Source organism: Schistocerca gregaria, chromosome 1 (assembly GCF_023897955.1).
Source record: "Schistocerca gregaria isolate iqSchGreg1 chromosome 1, iqSchGreg1.2, whole genome shotgun sequence".
NCBI lineage: Eukaryota > Metazoa > Arthropoda > Insecta > Orthoptera > Acrididae > Schistocerca > Schistocerca gregaria.
In genome coordinates this window covers 583229415-583249425 of record NC_064920.1, presented here as the reverse complement: position 1 = coordinate 583249425, position 20011 = coordinate 583229415, and the positions used below count along the sequence as shown (strand labels likewise).

Sequence of the window (20011 nt, the reverse complement as noted above, 5' to 3'; positions counted from 1 at the left end):
ATTCCTCGTCTTTCACCGTTCCTGTTAATACATATCGATAAAACGAATATCGCACTAGACTCATTAGGGACCGCTCTATTCTCCTTTAAAAATGATTTTGTTAGTAAACGGAAACAAAGCGATTTTTTACGTTGAGACGGGGCGTAGATTGGAAGATACGATGGGCAGTATTTATATGGAACAACTCCAACTATTCACCGGAAAAACCAAATTGCAAATACCAGCCGAAACTCCAGAGAAAAAGCGCTTGACGAAAATTAGGAGAGACACCATGTATATACAAGGTGTCCCAGAAAAGACACTGACAAACTTTAGGAACGGGTTCCTTATATAGAAATAGTAAATATGGGCTCTAAAATGCTTACCATAACAGGTATGAGTACTTTTTGATCTCTGATATTATGAAACCTCTTCTAAAGCAAGGTCTCTGCTTTCCATATTTTGGCAGAAGGAAGTAATGATCACAACAAGATAGAAATGTCTAGTAAACATGGTGTTTAAAGTGCATACCTTAAGAGCATTTGTTTATCTTCGCTAATGTGAAACATATCTCTTATACTAAGCAAGCGCTCATGGCTTTTAAGGTATGACTTTTATGTTTACTATATTTTTTTCATTTTCTGGTTCATACTACTTTCTCCTAAAATGACTAGACTTTATTTCTTGTTTTGATGTAAAGAACCAGTACTTAAAGTTCGTCGGAGCAACCTGTATATTAGATTTTCCTACTAAAATTATTGTAATGGTGCATTCCGACGAATATACAACTATTTTACTCCTACTTCTCCTCCTTTTTCTTCTTCACTTCATGTATTAGGCAAATCGCCTGTTGCGGTATTGCATTTCTTGTATGGTCTTCCTACATTTCTCCTTCCATTGCAATAATAATGGAGAACCATTTCCTGGACTATTTCTCCATCTATATGGTTTACATGTTCCTACCCTTTTCTCCTATTTTCTTTCATTTTTTAGTTTACGTTTTGTATTGCCAAAACTTTCCTTATATTCTCATTTCTTTTTCGATCTTCCCTTCTATATCTTTTCACTCTTCTTAGAAATCTCATTTCCTGATCTTGTATTCCACTTTCTTTCTGTCTTATTGTTGCCCATAAGTTGTTCCATAAGTAAGGGCTGTTGTATAAAACTTCCGCTGACTTTTTTCTTCTCTTTATTCTGCAAACTTTTTGCTTTGGTTCCAGATATGGAAGTAAATTCATCTAATTTTCTATCCACATCATGGTTATATTCGGAAGTGATGTCGCATCCTAAATATTTAAACTGTTTTACTTGCTCCAAGCCGGCCGTTGTGACCGAGCGGTTCTAGGCGCTTCAGTCTGGAACCGTGCGACCGATACGGTCGCAGGTTCGAATCCTGCCTCGGGCATGGATGTGTGTGTTGTCCTTAGGTTAGTTAGGTTTAAGTAGTTCTAAGTTCTAGGGGACTGATGACCACAGATGTTAAATCGCATAGTGCTCAGGGCCATTTGAACCATTTTTTTGGTTTTTTTTAACTCGCTTCAAGATTTTATTATTCAAGACTAACCAATCCACTTTGTAGACTACTGTTTTTGTAATATAATGCGTTTTACGTTTCGTAATGACGTCAGAGATATGTCCTGTTAGTATCATTATGTGACATAATTGCATCTGGTGAAATGGACTTCGCCTGAAACCAAATAAATAAAAACAAAAAACAAAAAACGTCGCACAGTGATGAACTCACTGTGCCGTGGTGGGACGGCGGCATGGCGCCAAGGCCGCCAGTAATTCCATGCGGCCGGCAACGCTGGCAGCGTTTATCCTCTGACGGAAAACAAACGTCAGCGGCCGTGCTTGTGCGAGCCCGCGGACAGTGCGTCTCGGCGGCCTATTCACATTTCACGGCGCATAATCGACGGACGCACACCGGGCGCATAATGAAAGGAAAGGCGCTTTCGTCGACAGCTGACAGGGGGCGGGGAAGAGACGCGGTAACTGTAATTTATAGCCCGGCTCTTGAGGCAGCGCAGGCTGCAGACACACGTCGCGTTAGGGCGGAACGCGAGACGGAAAAACGGCCCCGAAATAGACGCCACGACGACTGGCGCCGGAACGAGTAGCGACCTGGCGCCAGCTGATGTAGCCAACGCCGCACCGGCGTTTATATGCGTGAAACAGCTGTGGCCGTCAGAATGAAAGCCCCCTGTTGTCCCCGTCCTTCCGACATACGAGAAGGGCGAAGACTGCTTGATTACCTGCTTTGGAGAGAGTGCGTGGCGAATTCGTGACCAGCCATTCGCCTCGCTCGCAACAGGAAGCTGCTATGGAGCTGGTACCACGTGTTCCGCGTTACAAAACGCGAAGCACGATCTCAACTTATGCAGACAGCGCAGTCCGGTAAATTACAACGTGACTTCCGTTTATAATTAAGTCCACCTTAAAAAAAAAAATAGAAGCTCGTCGCCATCTCTCCAACAATTGTTACAGTGTACAGTGCAGAAGAACGCTGCACTGGGATACAGATAGATAAAGCAGACATGGATATAACACGCGTCAAATTACAGTTTTTATGCAAACGCAACCAGGATGTGTTTGGTTTTTGGGCAGTTTTCCACACCGGTCCATGCACATGCTTAGTTACATCGCCATTCCGGCCTTGAGAAACATTACGTAAACAGTTAAGAAACAGACCAACATTTATACTCTGCCGGCCGTTGTGGCCGAGCGGTTCTAGGAGTTTCAGTCTGGAACCGCACGACCGCTGCGGTCTCAGGTTCGAATCCTGCCTCGGGAATGGATGTGTGTGACGTACCTAGGTTGTTAGGTTAAAGTAGTTCTAAGTTCTAGGGGACTGATGACCTCAGATGTTAAGTCCCGTAGTGCCTAGAGCCATTTGAACCATTTATACTGTATACACGTTAGACCATGCTTTGGTCCCCCCAGCCCGATATGAATTTATCACGACACGGTGGAGAACGAATAGGTATCCGACCACAGAAAATAAGTAACGCTAAATGCAGAAAGAGAAACTACCCGTCACGGGAAGATCTCGAGAAATCGTGACTTTCACAGCTTCGTTTTAAAGTCGTCCGTATTTTCAATGTAGTTGTCGATCTCTTTCTGTTGTAATACAGTTTTTTTTCAAATTCCTACAGAATAACAAAATCTTAATATGTGACTACCTTCTTTTCTCCTCCTACACTTCCTTTAGAGCGCCTAATTAGTTTTCAGTGTTATAGCAGAGGTCTCACTAACCCGTCCCTTTTTTCTTCAAAGATGACAAAGCACCAAAGGAAACGAATTATCATTCCTCCCATTCTCATCTCCGAGAAAAGGAAAGGAACATATGTCAATAAAATTTTCTTAGCTATTGCACCGTGGTAATGCACCAAGCTGAGAAAGCCAGAGCCATAAAAAAAAAATCAGTTAAGAAGTAGATACTGTGAGACTTAAAGTGGGTGTGAAGTACAGCATTAATGTCGGGAACAGGTATGGAGCACATTAGGTTGGAGGCTTTGTATGTTTTATGTTGCTATTTCTGCCCGGGAGCTCTTAATTGGCGTTACTATCCAACACGAAAAGCGTACTTACATTTTTACGATGCCTTGTTCATAGACGGAACACTTAGTCGCTTATACCGTCCGTGATTTATGTGTGTGAGAATGCCAGCACCCTCCGATATGGAAAACTCTTGGAGAACAAACATGGGTGAGCAATTTAAATATATGCCCAATACTCCTTAAGTTTTGTATGATCCGGCGGGACACGGAACATGTTGGGGTTGGTAAATAGCGGCCCGTTGGCCACATGCGACCCGCAAAGAGTGTTTGTGTGGCTGACCAAGACAGTCACAAAAATCAGCCACGAATCGAGATTTGCTACCCGTGCGCAACAGATGTCCACCAGGACTGATACGTCAAGACGTATGCGCAGTGTAGATACTGTTCGAGCAAATCGTGTTGACATTCGGCGAGCATCTCCAATTTAATGTCGCTCCCATCGGGCACAGCGCCGAATTTCAATATGGTTTGTACGAACAATGCGATTCACAGTGCTTTCCGGTTGGCGTGGCTTATTTCTATTCTGTCTGTGCAACAGTAAACATATAAATTTCCAAATTCAGTGAATGCGTGAACCCTCCGAGGAAACGTAGAATCAATGATAAATGTTGTGTGTTTAATGAAGAATAAACCCGTTCTGAAATGTAAAGTTATGTAATAAATATTATTATTTTGGAATGTGTGGTCCTCCTCCACGCTGCGTATCCACTAGGAACTTAGAGCTGAAACAATTTCCCAGCCCTGGCCCAGAGGATTAGCGAGCGCTGGTTAGCCATCTAGGCTGGATGTGATTTTTAGACGATTTTCCACATTCAACTTGGTGAATGCAGGGCTGGTATCCACCTTCCGCTACGCAAACGTTTATAAAACGTTCTCAAGCCTGAATATGAGATTGGACATAGTCAGATGGGGTACTCAGATTCCGCAACGGCAGAAGTTGTGGCGTCAAGGATCCCTGACCACCCACTGTCCCTAACACTGGCTCAGCCCATAAACCAACGCCGACCTCGCAGAGACACAGGGAAAGGAAGGGTGAAGAAGAAGACTCGCTTAGTTTTGTATCAAACAATATATTGGAACGAAGACCTCTTTAATGGTATTGAGAAGCTCTTGGCAGTAAGTGTACAGTGATTTAAAGGGGGTTAATGTTTAAAGCTGAAACCTTTGCTAATGTATCTCAGGAATGAGCTAATGTTGAGTGTACTGAAAGTCATGGAAACGAGAATCGGTTATTCTCGTGTAAACATATAACGCGAAGCCTGGGTTTTCCTTCTATAGCAAGCAAATAAATACAACATTGTGTAAAGTGAAGGCGGAGAAAGGTCGGCCGCTGTGGCCGAGCGGTTCTAGGCGCTTCAGTCCGGAACAGCGCAGCTGCTACGGTCGCAGGTTAGAATCCTGTGTCTGGCATGGATGTGTGTGATGTCCTTAGGTTAGTTAGGTTTAAGTAGTTCTAAGTCTAGGTTCATGTGATTCAAATGGCTCTGAGCATTATGGGACTTAACTTCTGAGGTCATCAGTCCCCTAGAAATTAGAACTACTTAAACCTAACTATCATAAGGACATCACACACATCCATGCCAGAGACAGGATTCGAACCTGCGATCGTAGCGGTCGTGCGGATCCAGACTGTATCGCCTAGAACCGCTGGGCCACTCCGGCCGGCTCTTTAAGTATAGAGGACTGCTGACCTTCGATGTTAAGTCCCATAGTGCTCAGAGCCATTTGAATCATTTTCTGGACGTGGAGAAAGGAAAGTAAATGGAAGGAAATATTGAAATCAGCTGCTTCGAAGCTTTGTGCGGAATCAGCGGCGACAAGTGAAAATGTGTGCCGGACCGACATTCGACCTCGGGATCTCTTGCTTACTAGGCAGTTGCGGTCAACTAGCCATCCGGACACAATAATTAGCGCAGCTGCGCGGAATATCTCGGCACGCCTCCCGGCTGACCCACATTCCCGCCTAGCGCCACCAGGTCGCTGTCCCCGACCACACACTCCATGCTCGCTACTTAGAGATTCCCGCAGGAGGTCGAACGCAATTGTGCAGCCGCACTGAAGGTGATAGATTGATTGCCCATCGAGACGAAACAATTATATGAATGCGGGGTGTCTGTTCTTTCGGACATGTCCGCATGCAAGACAGCACGTTTTTAGTGTGCTCGTAAATAACGCGAGGGAAAAAAACTACAGTGCGAAGTCATGTTTAAGCAAGAAGCATGATTCACAATGCATTTAAAATACCCATACTGTCTACCGTGATTTTTGTGCCATTCATTATCAAAATTTGCTTTAAATCCCACCGATACGAATATCGGTTTCGTTGGCATCGCAGTCAGTAGTAAGAAAAAAACCCGCTATGGTTGAAAATGTAAATTAACTAAAAAATAAACCACTGTGCAGACAATAATCAGACTGGATCATTTAATTATATAAGCTACGTTATGATTTTTGTCACATCGTCATTAATTACAGGCATAATCAGTTTTTGCTAAGGCAACGTATGATTTGTGTCATTATCGGTAAAAAAAACAACAAGATCACACTCGAGTGCGTTGTATTCTTCCCGAGTCCATAGTCCTCTCGTCTCTTACATAACAGGAACGCGGGGGCGGACAGTATATCTTCGTTTCACGCCTCTAATGGGAAGCCCAGTCCCTGGAGTGACGGCAGCGGTTGTAATAAATGGCGTGTCTCCAGACAACTCCCTCATTAGCGTCTCTCTCATGTGCGTCAAAAAAATTCACCGTTTGTGGCTTTCTTTGTAATTACTGTGCAGCAGTAAAGGGTGTCACTAAGTCTTCACAGTTAGGAGACAATAAATACCAACGATTCGGTGTCTGCCTGCAGCCGCCATTTTCAGATCGAATACTCCGACTGGTGCGCAGAATTGAACTGTGTGTGAGGAACGGCGGATAAAGAAGCCAGGCTACGGCATGACAGAGGGGACAGTTCCCCTGCTAACATGAAACTAGTACACGCACTCCAGAACAGATAGAGAACAATTTTAATTTGATTCCTCTTGCATTTACGGCCAGTCGATTATAAGGAAGTGTAAAATGCCTCGATAAACAGTTACAAGGGGGTTTACAAAATAATGGCCAACGCCTTTTCCTAGTCTGGTTAACCACCTACATGAATATTCGAAAAATGGAGCTGCTCTGTGGCAATTGTCAAAGAGGCGTGTTTAGTGATGGGGCTGTTTCATGGGTCTAACAAGAAATTACGGAGGGAAAACAAGTTGAATGGCGAGTGCTCTTTCGTTTTTACCCCATGCTAAATTGCACACCATCCACAAATGCGTGACATCCTTGCATAAAATTTTTCATGCATTATTTTCTTTTCGCATTGGTTCGTCTTATAACGTATTTTCGTTTGCTCTTTCACCATCTTTTATATTTCGTCATGTCTAGGATACCATGTTAAATTGTTGATCCAATAAGCGTTTGGGTACACTACTTTCGCAAATCAGAGAAAACTAAGGGTATAGTAAGGTAAATACGTAGGTTTTAAGTTAGACTTCGAGTGGATGTAAGTTTCCTTCAGCTTCATTTTCCGTTCATTTTCCATAAATGTGTCGTTAATCAAATCCAGCTAAGGAGATAAGAAATTTAAGGCCCAACTTTACTGACATAAAAGGCTCGAGTGACAGTATACATCATGATGCATCAAGGAACAGTAAGTTTGATAGAGTAAAAACTGAAGTGAGAGATAAAGACTTGGCTGTAGTAAGCAGGTTCAAGTGAAGGTAGGTTGCAAGAGCTATGCAGAGATGACAAACCTCACACTTCTGAGAATACTAGGCGCGCAGTCCGGAACCGTGCGACTGCTACGGTCGCAGGTTCGAATCCTGCCTCGGGCATGGATGTGTGTGATGTCCTTAGGTTAGTTAGGTTTAAGTAGTTCTAAGTTCTAGGGGACTAATGACCACAGCAGTTGAGTCCCATAGTGCTCAGAGCCATTTTTGAACTTCTGAGAATAATATGAAGAACTGCGTCAAACCTGTCTTCGAAATGAAGACCATAACAATAACAAGTGTTTGATAAGCACCTGCGGACTGGGAAGGCGAAATGTAAACACAAACCCATTTTTTTCGAAATGTTTATTTTTTAAATAAATTTCGCAAATGTAGAAATTAATCGAATATACTAGCGTACAATTATGCATTAGCTATGATCAGTAGGCAGACAATTCATACGTTCTGAAACTGCAGCCCAGATGAATGGTTGTGTTCTCGCTCGGACGAAACGTTAAGACACTGTCGCTGTCTGGAGAACCGTCGCCATCACATTGCGCTTCAGGCTGTGCGCAGTTTCAAACGTTTTTCTCTCGCCTATAATGCACAGCTCGACAGCACTAGAAGCAAGTCGGAGCACGCATACTCAGCTCTGAGATGAGCTCACCTCTTTTATCGCCATTCTGCGTAGCACCTTGAACGCGGCGCGCTGCCTTCTGACACTCGGTCCAGTAGTAAACGCCGTCCTTCAGCAGCAGTGGGCGACGCGCCAAGGTAACCGCTGCACTGGGCCTCCTCTCTTCCCTTCAGCGTAATCAACTACGAACGGGCGCGAGAAAGCGAGCTCAGCTAATTGTGGGATACGAGACAAAATCAAAGGAATGGTGCACTGTTAATAATGTTCAGAGATGTTGCTACTGCATCAGAAACTATCTGGTACGACCGTGCTTTTTATTATGCTGAGGGATCGAGAAGAATTGCGGCCATGTTCAAATTAGGCGATTTATCTGGTAATAAATATGCAACCAGTAGCTTTCTTTAGCTTTTTAATACGATTTATTCAACCATAAGAATGTTTTCGAGCCACTGCAGGCTTATCATCAGATGGAGGTATGACACGAACATTACGCTGTTGACCAGGTGCAGGTGGATGCAGTGCCGATGCTACTGGCGGAAATGACGGAAATTTAGTAATCGGTAACGAAACGTTACGTCTCCCCGGTCCTATTCAATCTGTATATTGAGCAAGCAGTAAAGGAAACAAAAGAAAAGTTCGGAGTAGGTATTAAAATCCATGTAGAAGAAATGAAAACTTTGAGGTTTGCCGATGACATTCTAATTTTGACAGAGACAGCAAAGGACTTGGAAGAGCAGTTGAACGGAATGGACAGTGTCTTGAAAGAAGGGTATATGATGAACATCAACAAAAGCAAAACGAGGATAATGGAATGTTGTCGAATTAAGTCGGGTGATGCTGAGGGAATTAGATTAGGAAATGAGACACTTAAAGTAGTAAAAGAGTTTTGCTATTTGGGGAGCAAAATAACTGATGATGGTCGAAGTAGAGAGGCTATAAAATGTAGACTGGGAATGGCAAGGAAAACGTTTCTGATGAAGAGAAATTTGTTAACATCGAGTATTGATTTAAGTGTCAGGAAGTCGTTTCTGAAAGTATTTGTATGGAGTGTAGCCATGTATGGAAGTGCAACATGGACGATAAATAGTTTAGGCAAGAAGAGAATAGAAGCTTTTGAAATATGGTGCTACAGAAGAATGCTGAAGATTAGATGGGTAGATCACACAACTAATGAGGTGGTACTGAATAGAACTGGGAAGGATTTCGTGGCACAACTTGACTAGAAGAAGGGCTCGGATGGTAGGACATGTTCTGAGGCATCAAGGGATCACCAATTTAGTACTGGAGGGCAGCTTGGAGGGTAAAAATCGGAGCGGGAGACCAAGAGATGAATACACTAAGCAGATTCAGAAGGATGTAGGCTGCAGTAGGTATTGGGGGATGAGGAAGCTTGCACAGGCTAGAGTAGCATGGAGAGCTGCATCAAACCAGTCTCAAGACTGAAGACCACAACAACAACAACAACAACAACGAAACGTTTACGAAACCGAAACTTTCTTATGTTTGAGGTACTTTCGGTTTCGCAAACGTTTCGTCACCGATTACTAAATTTCCATCATTTCCGCCAGAGCATAGTCCAAGCCACGAACGATGGCGGTTCGCGCAGCTCAAGACACAAGGCGGGGGACTGCAATGTTGCCGGTTACAGGCGACGGTTGTGATAAGAACATACACGTCTACGCCTGAAGAAAGCATGCATGCTGCAAATTACGTCCCTCGCTCTCTTGTTCAGAATTTGTCGCTTGCCACCACCGTCAGCAAACAGAATAAAAATTCACTGAGTAACTAGCTACAATCACCTTTAACGCTTGCCGTGGCTGCGATATTCATAGCAGAGCGCTGAGAACACTACTGAACGCTCATTGGTTATCGGGAAATGAGTGACGTAGATGCGCAGCAAGGACTTACACTCGACCGCCACCGTTCGTGCCTCCAACCATAGCTGCAGTTGGTCAAGAGCATAAAGCTCTAGTAGCACCTCCATCTGATGACGAGCCTGCAGTGGCTCGAAAACATGTTTATGGTTAAATAAATAGTATCAAAAAACTAAAGAAAGCTACTGGTTGCACATTTGTTACGACATAAAACGCCAATTTAAATCACAGTCGCAGTTCGTCATCCACAATGAAGATACTGAAAAATGTTCAGATTTGATTCACACTATTTATTGATGTAATTTCAACATGAAACATATTGTTTGAAAGAAATTTAGTTAAAAAATGGTTCAAATGGCTCTGAGCGCTATGGCACTTAACTTCTGAGGTCATCAGTCCCCTAGAATTTAGAGCTACTTAAACCTAACTAACCTAAGGACATCACACACATTCATGCCCAGGGCATGGCACCTGCGACCGTAGTGGGCCGCGCGGGATTAGCCGAGCGGTCTTAGGCGCTGCAGTCATGAACTGTGCGGCTGATCCCGGCGGAGGTTCGAATCCTCTCCCGGGCATGGGTGTAGGTGTTTGTCCTTAGGATAATTTAGGTTAAGTAGTGTGTAAGCTTAGGGACTGATGACCTCAGCAGTTAAGTCCCGTAAGATTTCACATACTTTGAACTTTGACCCTAGTGGTCGCGCCGTTCCAACTGTAGCACCTAGAATCGCTCGACCACTCCGGCCGGCAGTAATTTAGTTCTGTGTAGTTGGGTGGTTTGAGGGAGGAAACCAAACACCGGGTTCATCGGTCCCATCCGATTAGGAAAGGACGGCGACGGAAGACGGCCGTGCCCTTTCAAAGGAACCATCCCGGCATTTGCCTGTAGCGCTTGAGGAAAATCACGGAAAACCTAAATCAGAGAGGCCGGATACAGGTTTAACTCGTTTCTGTGTCGTGGTAAAGCCATTAATACCGTCCTAGTCTACCAGTATATGCAGTCTTTTATCAGTGAACGCAGCGGCAACAAGTCAGCCCTAGACATACACACATATTCCGCAGTCGAGACAGGATCAGTCTCCATGAACACTGCTTATTTATTTGTTAAAAGATATGTCAAACGACCATTTCATTTGGATTCTCAATTTGAAATCTGGATCCAGCATACTATAATTATCATGTTTGTAAAATATTTATTTTTCCTTTCATCTGTCTAGAACGTACGCGGCAACTGCAAATTTAAAACTCGTTTTTATGCTCCAGGGGGTACTAGAAATTGGACCTTTTCGTTCCACGGAAAAGGCATACTCTTCCTCACTATATGAATTCGATTAACGTAAGTTATTTGCTCAAAGAATGTATGACAACGAGACAATCCGATTGCATATGAAATTGTATTCTACTGACTATTGACACACGCTAGAGCTGACCGAGCGCTTCTATTCTGAAGAAATTATTATATATGTCAGGGAGTGGGCGAGATAGGCGCCGACTATGCTATGCCTTGATTTTCCAAACTACCATGCAACGAACAGAAATCGGTCACATACAGCCGGAGTCCACCATACGAGTAATAGATGATGCGCGATGCCGTTTATTTCCTCTTAATTACTCTTATTGAAGGTGAGTATATATGAATAAACACGTGGGCTTTTGGTACTTCAAAATATAGTCTGTTATTGACTTTGTACCGTGGGGCAAACTTAATATTCAGTTTTGATCGAAACTTAAATGACATCTACTTTACATGTTTTTAATGAGGATTACTTTATTGGTAAAACGTTTCTGCGTCCTTATACTGTTCATATTTGTGACTATCCGAGCTCAACAGCTACTTCAATCCTATTACACTGCCAATAAGGGCAACGATTACTGTCTGATTCCAATTAGTCGTCAGCAGACGTTTAAAGTCCAAAGTTGCGACCTTATTGTGAAACGCACTGTCTGTTTGCAGAGAGGGACCACAGCAGTCCGTGACAGAATATCGCTTTAAAATCTACGTCTCCTACAAAGACAACCGCGGAAAAAAAAAACATGAAATTCACGTATGCTGTAGGTCTCTATAATGTTACCAAGTACGGCAAAAACATGTGAGTAATTGTAATTAGAGGCACATTATAAAAATTTCTTTAAACTGGATGAAATTTTTCCACCCGGGAAACAGCGTCAAACCTATCACGTAACTTTTCTCACTGAAAGACTTTTTCTTCGTCGGTTACGAAAATACCTCACTGGAGAACGGATCTTTACAAAGCTGAGTACCGCACCGCACTTGATATGTACTAACTTGCGAAAAATGTGTTTTCTTTTTTTCTTCAATTTTGTCATTTAACTCTTAACAAGAATGAAGCTTAAAGTCTAATAATTATTTCCTTCGAAAGTAATATAAAAGTCAGAAATGTAGGTACGATATAGGAGCTGAAAAATCTCCCCTATATCCTCTTTCGTCTACTTTCACTGAATCCAAGGCACGCGAAACTAAAGGTTGCACGAGTTTCCTACTACAACGGCCCAATAGGAAGTGGTGATAGGCACAATATTTTGTGCAGCGAAGTGGCAACGGTGCACTGTTGGCGTGAGCCCATTAGCCATCAAATGGCAACTACTTAATTCCGCCTTATACTCATACTTCGCGAACTAATGTTTTGAACCAGGTTGGAAGACAAACATGAAATTAAGTTGAAACAGAGCGCGAAATAGTTTTGTCTGGAAGACGAACAACATTATGTACTTAGGAAGAACACCGACATAAATAGCCGTTAGATCAGTGTGGAATCGTTTGCGATCTCGTTGATGCAACCATTCGGACACACAGCGGACGTCATTTACAATAAACTTGTAAAATCTGAATGCGTACAGCCTAAACCAAACCTCATCTTGGCTCTCGTGGATTATGAGTCAAGAACATTGATGACACTCATTTCAAATCTTCTGTTGCCATGTTCCCACACTTGCTTTAACTTTTTAATACGTGCGCTTTTACTTAACAGTCGACTAATAAGTTTTTCACTTTCTTCTCTTTGGATGGAAACACAGCTTCTCCTTAATAACGCTCTTTTAACGCAACGAAAACTGTTCGTGGATGCCTTAAGCCTCTGCCTCACAAATGTTCCATTTTCTGAGCAATATATCCCACGTCAGTGTACAGTAATCTCTGCCTATTCTTTCGAATACTTTTTCATTTCGTAACCGATTTGATCCCTTTACCGTTAATATTTTTCTTCAAGCACCTTTTAATTTTCATCGTATTCGATTTTCCCCTCGCCCATATTTCAGTTCGACGTGAATGTACTTACTGCTACTCTTTTCTTGGTGACAAAAAGAAAATAAATAAGTAAATAAAAAAAATAAAAAAAAACATAACGTACGGACAGTCTGACATACATAGCGTACGACGGTTATCGGCTGGTCCATCCTAAGACAGTGTGAAGAAACGATGCGAAACTATTGCATGATCGAGTGTACCGCAACACATTTAAGTTACAGTGGGCAGCTGAGAAGAAAGGCTGCGGCAGGCCAGGACTGGAACGAAGAAATCGTCCTTCCCTTCATTTCCTTCCTCCCTGCTGTTGCCTACGGTCTGCGATATCGACAGTCCGATAAATGTAGCTTTTCTCGCATAGACTTTACTGTCACCTCTGTTGCCTTTCATACTCTGCCGTATATGGTCTCCCTGTTTCTTCCATTTTTAATTTAATGCTTCAGTGTTAACGGATAATATTCCGGTGAAACGTGAATGCAGGCATTACACCAAGATTATGTCGGGCCTTATGGGAAGTCGAGTGTCTTGAAACCGAGAGACTGCGGAGTCGAATCCCGGTTAGATCACGGAAATTTTCAGCCTGTCTTTTTAACACGGCGTTCACAGTAGGGGTGGAGCCGCTAGGAACGACACATGATTGGGATTCCACATTAAGCTTTCCTCAAGTGGGTAACTAACGCATATTAGGGAGACACAAGTCGTCTGTCGCTTAATTGAAATACTAGCATCCGATCATTCAGCCTCACGCATTACTATTATCTTTATTAAAAGTAATATGCGCTGCCTAGGGAGTCCTGTCACGGTTCGCGGGGCTCTCTCCGTCGGAGGTTCGAGTCCTCCCTTGGGCATGCTTGTGTGTGTTATCCTTAGCGTAAGTTAGTTTCAGTTAGATTAAGTAATGTGTAAGCTTAGGGGCCGATGACCTCGGCAGTTTCGTCCCATAATACCTTACCACAAATTTCCAAAATTTAATAAGCAGACGAAAATATTTTGCCATTGTCCGTGTTTTAACTACGTAAAATAAAACGTGTATCATACTTTAAAAAAAACAAAAAAATGAAAAAAATACGTTTCAGTAGTTGCATGCGTGGAGAAATTGTCCAATATTATTTTCGAAGTATCAAAAATGGTTCAAATGGCTCTGAGCACTATGGGACTTAACATCTATGGTCATCAGTCCCCTAGAACTTAGAACCACTTAAACCTAACTAACCTAAGGACATCACACAACACCCAGTCATCACGAGGCAGAGAAAATCCCTGACCCCGCCGGGAATCGAACCCGGCAACTCGGGCGCTGGAAGCGAGAACGCTACCGCACGACCACGAGCTGCGGACTTGGAATTATCACTCGAATCTCTCCAAGTCAGCCACAGTTCAATGTTGACCTAACTGCATGCATGGTCATGTGTTTAGAACAGTATTCAGTCACATCATCCCTTGAAGCCGAGTTCCTGCCTCGCGCATTCTTCTCAGCTGCGGACAGTACGTGTCTGTGGAGTTTCAGATAAACGTGAGCTTTCGGTAAGCTGTCCTTGACATCCAGCGCCAGGCTTCACACCGCATAAACATTTAATTTAAGACAAAAGGTTGTTTCGCATCTTCACCTCAAGACGCAGAGGATCTGACTTCGAAAATATAAATTTGATATTCGGTGATATCTGTTAATGCCTCTTATTGCCTCTTTTTTAGTAATGAGACGCCCAATTAGAAAGCACTGAAACGTGATGTAATAGCTTTAAAACAAGTAAGCTTCTATAACCTTTATAATATATGTTTTTCCTCGTTCCCAGCATCACACAGTTATTAGATCGCAATGAACGATTCAGTACTATGTAACATCGTCTTAGATTTGCGAAGTGGGAGATAATGTTGCATCTTTCAATAAGAAACTGACGTAACAGTTGTTAACTGTTTCCCAGGTTACATTATTATGCATTCCATACCATCACATTTCTCTACAAACGACAAATTAGCGCCTCTTATTCCTAATTTTGTCGTCGTCTGAAGCATGAAAATAAGTCAGCTGACAGCGCCAGTAACCATATTCCAGGTGTCGTACACCAAACGTTTACTGACATAGATTTGCTTTCCTTGAAAAGCATTCGAATAGGTAATATCCAGCCAGACAGCTCTGAAGCCACTATATTCCAGGCAATGTTTTAGTATACAATGTTTTAGTATATCATATGTATTATTTTCCAAGTCATCATCCCTTTTTGTCAACACACACTAATCGCACAGGGATGCATGAGGTATTTTAAAAACAATGTTTAACCGACTTTTGAAACTGCATACCGATTTTGTAGTAAACTTACTATTTGCGGAAAATTTTAACATAAAAAAGACTTTTAGCAATCTTAGGCAAACAGGTATACTCACTTTTTAATACACATATTTTATAAGCTAACTTATTAATTATAAGTAAGAGACTCCCTTTTCATATTATCTTATTACGAATACCATTTTATTTGTTTTAAAGCACTTATTATCTGCATAATATGCATACAGCATTTTGTCATCATTAATAACCGTGACCACTGCGGTAGTCCATATCTCCACTGTCGCCCAAGTTGACTTTTCCAGGTGAATATACTTTCCTAAACGACAAGCATGTTTGTCATTGTCCCTTGAATTGTGATTAACCTATTGCTACCACGGCCTAACATGCTCACTGTAACAAAACCCAATGAATTTACAATTAATGCTCAGCTGATTGACACCAGTGAAATGGTTGTAATATCACGAATAAACTTAACACCATTTGATCCAAGTATGCCTTTTCAACTGACAAGAAGACCTGTTAAAATTGCATTTGCGATGATAATTGCATTTGTGATCATTATAAACGAGTCGCTGGATTAAACACTTCAAAGAGTATGTACAAGATCCCGTCTCTGCCCACCGACGACTGTGTTTAGACTTTTCAAGGGTAACTAATTCGACGAAAATTTTTGTGTCCCTCAAAGAAAATGGAAAACAAAAAAGTACACGAAGATTACATTCTCACTGTAAGTATCGTTCACACCCAGGTATTGTAATCCTCTGTAAAGAATTGTGTTCAAAATAATGTTCATGGAAATGTTTACACAAAGATGTATCATAAATTCGTGATTATTATTTCACGTCGTTCGGTTCATTTTTAAAGATATTTTTCCTCATTCTCACAGCTATACTTATCCGAATGACTAAACTTATTCCAAACACTGTTATTATTAAAAACTGGTTTGAAAGTTATTTTTCAATAGTGCGCCTGCGGTACAAAGCTATGTTTGGGCTTGTGTCGTTGGAGTGTTTGTTCATCTGAGACGCACATGGTAACGGTACATTTAAACTGCGGTTCCATGACGAAGTGTGGACTCGAACAGAGGACATCCGGTCTGCGAGGCAGTGGGCAGCAGGAGTCCAGGTTGCTTTGATTTTTGCCAGTTGTGTGTGCTGCACAGTCTTTACCGTCTCGCGACAACAATACGGCGGCGCCACTAGAAGAAGCATTTCCTGTGCGCTCCCCGATTATATGACGAAGTGTGGACTCGAACCGAGGACATCCGGTCTACGAGGCAGTGGGCCGCAGGAGTCCAGGTTGCTTTGATTCTTGCCAGTTGTGTGTGCTGCACAGTCTTTACCGTCTCGCGACAACAATACGGCGGCGCCACTTGGAGAAGCATTTCCTGCGCGACACGCACCGCTCGCGGATGGCCCAGCTGTGGAGCCGGAGCTCACGCACTGCCGGCCCCCTTCCGGCCGCGACTGGACTCGCCGGCGGCAATTAATTCGGTGCGCGAGTGCGGCCGGCCGGCGCGTTCGCTATCTCGCGCACGCATCGCGGCCGGACCCACAGATCTCGCCGCACAATGGACGGCGCCGACTGCCGCTGCATTTCGCTCGGCCGCGACTGTAGGCGGCCAATAACCCGCCGCGGGGGAAGCGGCTGGCCTCCGCCGGTGGCTCGTAACGGCCAGATGCCGCCCGGCCAGCTTTTCCCTCTGCAGTGCCGTCGCCGAGCAGACTACCCGCCAACGAGCGCCGGGGAAGGAGGAGCACCGGTGCGCGTTGTTTACAAACAAGAGGCCCCCCTGAGGCGGCAGGCCCGAGGCGCGAGACGAGAAGAAACAACGGCGGCAACAGGAGACGGGCCCGCGACTGACACCGAGTGGGAACGGGTTCCGCTGGAAAACCTGCCTCTCCGGTTACCCACGCCGACACGCCGCTCTGCGCGCCAGCCGGAAACCCGGCCACTTGTCGGCTGCCACCGCTCCTTCTCTGTCCACTAGCACTTCTGACGGAATTACTTGCGGCGTATGCTGTGACTTACACGAAACATTTCGTCTTACAGCGCACTTTCCTCGGATTTCCATATCCCCAGAAGCGAAGAGAAACAAATACTGAAGATGATCCTTCGAACACTGCCGAAACTACTTGTAGCTGCAGTTTATGGCGGGTCATGGCCCATCGAACATAGGCGGGTGTGAGATGGAGGTTACACCATTAAGTTAAGTAACGGTTTAGACATTGTACATATGTACTGTTGGTGTTTTCCTCTTTTTCGTTTATAAATGAACAGCTGTGGTGTTCTTTTAACCATTGACAAAGGTCTTCTTAGGCACTTGTGGGTTTTATTGTTCTGAAGAAGGTGTAGTTATCTACGCCGAAACCTAGGTTAACACTAGGTGCTTTTTTCGAAATCGAGGCGGGTTTCTAGTTTTTTAATAAACACATTTTTTCCTGCCCCTCTATAATTTCAGTGATCTTACCGCTGCACTTCCAGCACCGCATCTTGAGACTACGGACGTCCTCTGCATCCAGATACTACAGAGTATGCTTTTATTAGCCCAAAGAATACAACAGAAATCAAACTAAAAACTCTACCCAGTACATCCCATAAAGTGATTCGAAGTTCACTACCTCATACTCACTCGCATGCCCGCCACAACATCAGTGCTGTGTCAACAGCGGCGGTTTGACAGGGCGGAACATTTTCTCTTCCTACACGACCCCGGACTCCCAATGACGCGACTGCAAAACTTCTGGCTATTCCAAACGCTAGATCTAACTTTAAAGTTGTTCGCTGGTCAAGGTCACATTAAATGTGGTATCGCCTTGCTTTCCTCCAGCCACAACTCGCATGCTCGCCACAACATCAGTGCTGTGTTAACAGCGGCGGTTTGACAGGACGGAACATTTTCTCTTCCTACACGACCCCAGACTCCCAATGACGCGACTGCAAAACTTCTGGCTATTCCAAACGCTAGATCTAACTTTAAAGTTGTTCGCTGGTCAAGGTCACATTAAATGTGGTATGACCTTGCTTTCCTCCAACCAGAAAGCAAGCTGTGGCGGCATTTACAGCTTACCATAAAATCGGAACCACAATGCAATTTCCTTTTCGCTCATACGAGTATGATATTGCCACTGCGAAAAATCACGCTACCTGTGAAAAATCACACTCATAAACAGTACAATTTCAGCGTAGTTACCGGCAGCTACTATCTGAGTAATATGGGGAATAAAAAGGTGACTAAGATGTCGCAGTTCATTTGACATGTAACCTGGAGAATTTATACTCTAGTCATTCTTTCGCTAGTCACTCGGGCAAGTCTGGAGATGAACTCTCTCAATACTCACAACTATTTGCGTTAGTCTATCACATCAAGAGCGTGGAGCCTTTACATTCTGCAACGCTTGCAGACTTCGGCTTTTGTAAACATTACTACAGTGACAACTTCTCCTGACAGCTCGATGCACGGACACAACTACCGTTACTCACGACACCTCTGGTTCCTCGTCGGTGAACAGTGTTGCTAGCCACGGCTTGTTCCCGTCGTCAGGCGCCTCGATCAGGGTCAACGAACACCGCTGCGGGAGCATCACGTGCCCTTGTTTACATTATCGCCGAAACCGCTCCCACTCCAAGCGTCGGGCTGCTACGCAACGTTGCTGCTACAGGTCCATTCTCTGAAGACGAAAAGCCACACTAGCTTGCAGTTTCCGCTACATCAACTGTCAATTCCTTCCGCTCAGTCACTACAATGAATCATCTACCAAAATGTGTGCAACGTCTTCTCTTAAAACACTGCATAATTCTGCTGTGGTCCTGTTACAGACCAGAAGTGTCTTTGAACTGGTGTCTACAGCGAACTAAATAATTTTTCTTTGCTGTCTTCCCGGAAAGAACCAGCTGCAAAGAGGTAGTCGGCTCCGATGATTTCTCGAGTAGAAAGTCTACTGGTTTTTACCAGGCAAGCAGCATACGTGCCTCTTACGAAATGGAGAGGTGCTGGATGACGTAGTCTGCAGCGTCTGACGACTTACTTGTGTCCGCGATCCAGGAAGCTCATCGTCGACAAGTCACCATTGAGAGTGGCGGGCGACCCCGAGCGACGAGGGTGAGAGGTTCTGAGTCCTGGGAGGGCGCCTGAGTTCCCGTCTCTGCCGGCTGACCGTGCACTGGGTAGGGGGAGATCGCGTCACCACGACACGTCACAGCAGCCGAAGCACCGGAAGAACAGGCGCGCACCCGAGCTGACACCGCACAGCACGGCGTTCTACGGCGGACTGAGGCGGCGGCCAAGGCGGCGCGGGCAGTGCGAGGCGCCCGCGCGGCGGCCCGACGCCAGCGCCCCTGGCGGCCGCAGCCGGCGACCGCGCCGTGTGCAGGGGCCACGCGGCGTTGCCACGCGATGCAGCCGGCATTCCTGGCGACACGCCGCCAGTAATAGGATTACCACTCGTTCTTTCAAATACGCTCGGGATTACCGTCTGAAAGGGAATGCAGAAAAGTTCACCTCGTGTGATGGTCTGGAGATCGACTGTGATCAAAATGTCGTGACACCGAAGATGTTCCTTATTACCAGACGCCCAACGCTGCACGTCTCAATGGAAACTCCCGCATTTTTATTGGCAGCCCTAAGGGCGTTCAGTCTTTGTTCTAGGCAGAGAGTTTCAGCAAGAAACGGCGTTTGTTGA

General features: G+C 44.3%; 1 protein-coding gene across 1 annotated transcript in view; it reads right to left on the bottom strand.

The window, feature by feature from the left end:
• LOC126357243 (leucine-rich repeat-containing protein 4-like) overlaps positions 1–19599 on the bottom strand; it is a 1171476-nt gene extending 1151877 nt beyond the window's left edge. Inside the window, exon 1 of the mRNA XM_050007439.1 lies at positions 19358–19599. The gene's annotated coding sequence lies outside the window, so the exon portion shown is untranslated. The remainder of the gene's footprint in view (positions 1–19357) is intronic.
• Between the last annotated feature and the right edge of the window lie 412 nt (positions 19600–20011).